This window comes from Nicotiana tomentosiformis, chromosome 5, assembly GCF_000390325.3.
Source record: "Nicotiana tomentosiformis chromosome 5, ASM39032v3, whole genome shotgun sequence".
Lineage (NCBI taxonomy): Eukaryota > Viridiplantae > Streptophyta > Magnoliopsida > Solanales > Solanaceae > Nicotiana > Nicotiana tomentosiformis.
The window spans coordinates 51,323,616-51,327,595 of record NC_090816.1 but is presented as its reverse complement, the minus strand read 5'-3'; the positions used below and the strand labels follow the sequence as shown (position 1 = coordinate 51,327,595).

The 3,980-nt window shown below is 33.4% G+C and overlaps 1 long non-coding RNA gene across 1 annotated transcript; it reads right to left on the bottom strand.

The window, feature by feature from the left end:
- Positions 1-2,876: 2,876 nt before the first annotated feature.
- On the bottom strand, positions 2,877-3,420 carry LOC108948029 (uncharacterized). Its single transcript, XR_011408117.1, has 2 exons — positions 3,290-3,420; positions 2,877-3,210 (listed from the first exon to the last, which is right to left on the bottom strand). It is a non-coding gene; the product is annotated as an uncharacterized lncRNA (long non-coding RNA).
- Positions 3,421-3,980: the final 560 nt, after the last annotated feature.

Sequence of the window (3,980 nt, the reverse complement as noted above, 5' to 3'; positions counted from 1 at the left end):
AAGTTTCATGCCTTAATGCGAGGGGGGACTATGGCACTTGCATAACATTCATTGGAAAAAATCCAATGTTACGCCTCTTGTTGTTGTGGTGGACGTTGTAGGTGGGGGGAGGGGGGGGGGTGGAGGCACATTGTCTTGTTGCCCACGACCTCGATAGTTTTGTTGTGGAGCTTGAGGCATTTCATCAAGTTGCTCATCTTCACCATCCACCTCCCCCAACGGTAAGTTTCTGAGTTCGTTGTTCGCCATTTGGAGCCTACAATCACTTTAACAAATAAGAATCACGAAAGTAAAAGAAGATACTTCAAGAAACAAACTTACGCATATAGATAACACAATAAACTCCCCGGCAACGATGCAAAAAATTGATCATGTCCAATTCACACCCAATTAAGGAATATGAAATGACCATTACAACAATAAAATCCAACGCGAGTCGAGGTTGAATTCACATGGAGTTTGAAGAGGTGTTGAGGTAAACACTCAAGAAAGAAACTCGAAATAAGTAAATTTATCTTCCAAACAAAAGTGAGTAACTGTTATCTAAATTAACTGCTAAGAGATTTAATTAACTAGTGAGCAAATAATGATTGAAATGTTTTAGATATTTTTATCAAATAAGGAAAAACCTAGGGTTGTAACCTTAACCTAGGTGTAAATCTAATGGGTAGAGTAAATCTATACTTGCTTGGTAGATCGGGTATGTTATGACTCTCAATACTCAAGTACCCACTCAATACTTCTTGATTAAAGAGTAATTATGCCCAAAATGTCTTTCTCAAGACCAAATGAGGAGCAATCAAAATAATTGAATATGAGTTCAAGTTGGATTATCCTTATGGAGTAGTTCTCTTTAGGGTATGATGGATTTGGTGTATTGATATTTGTTTGTGGATTATAACTCTAGTTCTTATGTATTGAATCGTTTTGGATGATTTAATTATTGCATCTATATATTCACATGTTCATGTAACGGAGAGAGGCAAAACTTGTGATATCGTTGCATTATCTTGTTAGTTGAGTTTATTAATTCTTCTTAGTAATCGAAAGAGGCTAGTTGAATTATTGTTTAACCGTTGTTAGGAGGATAATCAAGAGAGATTCTCCTAAAGACCAATCCACTACGAATTCTTGCATATCTTCACTGCGCTTAAATTGGTTCATATTGTGAGGTTGAGACTTAATCGAAAGAGGAGTTTCTACTAAATATTTGAACTACTAACTGAGTAAATTTGAGAGACTCACTTGAACATTAGAAGTGAATTAACTAGAGTTAAATCTCAGATATTTATCTTGCACCTATCAAATCAATCCCTATTTTCTCCAATTGATATCTTCCTTGCTTACTTTTGTTCGAGTGTCATTCGTCAATAAGTTAGACTCTTAGTTAATTGTAGTTTTTAATCATAAGTGTATGTTAGTTTAGTAACAAAGAATAAATAATTAAAAAAGAAGATCAGATTCATTAAAGGCTATACTGATCGCCATAGTGAAATAATACAATCATCAGATGGCATAACAATAGGCAATATTGTAGCAGAAAAATGACGCATTATATTTCCTATGTTCGCGGACAATGATCAGAAGATTGATGATAGTTCCAAATCACACAATCCTAGTCATACTAAAACCTGCACATTGAAATGTCATATTCTGGGAAGCAAATCCAATATAGAGCTTCATGCAATTCTACACATAATGGGGACAAGCGATTGTTATACAAAAAGCATATAGAAACTTTTTAGAAAGAGTCGATAATAACTTCAAATCAAGTCTCAATGAAGAACCAGTGATTACTTGTTCATATACCAAACTTCCCTTTATAACTCACCTTTTGGTTCTGCTTTGATGTCCATTATTTCATCAGTTCTCTGTTCACAGAGCCAGATTACGACAACTCTAGTTGATATTGGGTATGGAACTTTATTCTTGCTTATAAATTCCCTTGTCTCGATGACGATATATTTATTTAAATTCATAAACCTTAATGTCATGGAAAAAATTCACATGAGCATTGCAACAATTTTATCACAGAGTATAATATTAATGGAATCTAGCACACATTTGTATGCAACTTCTAGCACACGTTAGATGTATAGAAGCATACAGTATAACAGATCAACTTTCCAATTAAATATATGAGAGAAAATGCACTTTTGATATTATAAGCTCTTCGCATTCCTGAGTGGAGTCCAAAACAATGTCAACCCAAAACTCTCTGTATGCCATTTAGTACCATTTTCTGAAAGAAGCTGTAGCGTAAAAACATCTATTAGGGTGTCATTTTCTTTTATCTTTTATCTTTTTTTTAGCAGAAAAATGACACATTACATTTCATATGTCCGCGGACAATGATCTGAAAGATTGATGGTAGAATTTTATGCAATTCTACACATAACAGGGACAAGTGATTGATATACAAAAATCACACAATTTTGTCATACTTAAACCTGCACAACGAAGTATCATTTTCTTTGAAGCAAACCTTATATAGAGTTTCATGCAATTCTACACATAACAGGGACAAGCGATTGATATACAAAAATCATGGAGAAACTTTTTCGAAAGAGTCGATTATGACTTGAATCAATCTCAATCAAGAACCAGTGATTACTTGTTCATATACCAAACTTTCCTTTGCAACTCACCTTTTAGTTCTGCTTTGAGGTCTATTATTTCATGACTTATCTGTTCATTGAGCTAGATTATGACAACTCTAGGTGATAAAAGGTATGGAATTTTATTCTTACTTATACATTCACTTGTCTCGATGGCTATGTTTTTGTTTAAATTAATAAACCTTAATGTTATGAAACAAATTCACATGAGCATTGCAACAAATTCATCAAGAGTATAATAGGATTTTCAATCTACTAATCTGTTAAATGCTTCAATCTATTGTTCACTTAAAGATGATGTTGAAGCCTGATTAAACACTGCACTTGCATGTTATGTATATGTACTCTCTAGATCTTCACATTTATTCTCTAGCCCTTCCATGCGTTCTTTTAGCGATTCATTTTCTTTTTCAGTAGCATTCAACTTCTCCAACAATGCAGTCTTCGAGGAGTTACCACCTTTTAACTCTTTAGCAGTAATCCCACCACCAAATCCAACTACATGACTCTTGCGTTGAGGTCCGAAGCACCTTTCTACAACCTCAATATTTGTAAGAGACGATTCAGAATGCACCAATTCTTTGATTTTAGCCTATAAATTATAAGACAATTTAAAATAACGTGACATAAAAAATAAAATGATGTAAAATAAAATTTATCAATAAACATACATATTTTTCAATGGTTTCAGGTTCGACAAGCTTGTCGTCCTTCTTACGAGTCTCAAAGAAGATAGTTGCCATATCTGGGGGATTACCATCTTTGCCTCCCTTCACATTTAAATAAATAAGTCACAAATTATTTTTAACAAAGATGTGATTTCTTAACAGAAATTGCAATATATACTCACCAATTCATAAATGATCTCCCGAATAGGCTTACTACCCGTACAATGAGGCATCCTTAACTTAGACCTATTGATCGAGTTTTTTTGTACTTATTTCCTAAATTAATAATGCGCCATTAAAATTTTAATCAGCCACTTAATATAAGATGTTAACAAATAGTTATGAAACCTTACCTTAAATTTTTCAGTTAAAAAATGCTCTTTGACCAGCCGTTTCCAATGACTCTTGTCTACCCCTCAGGAACATCTCTTAAAGCATCGCGGAATGACTTAGATTTTATGTTCTTGTGCAGCGATCCTCTCCAATTGTTCCATAACTTTCTTATATGTTTCAAGACATGATCTCGTTGATCATTTATGTCATCACTATCAAATGTTTCCTACAATATTTCATAAGTATCATTAACCATGAAACTCAAAATTTTCTAATAAATTAGAAAAATAAAAATTTAGCCAACTATGTGTATCACTGGAGATTTTAATGCTTATACGAGTTCTAATTTATAGAGAGGGCA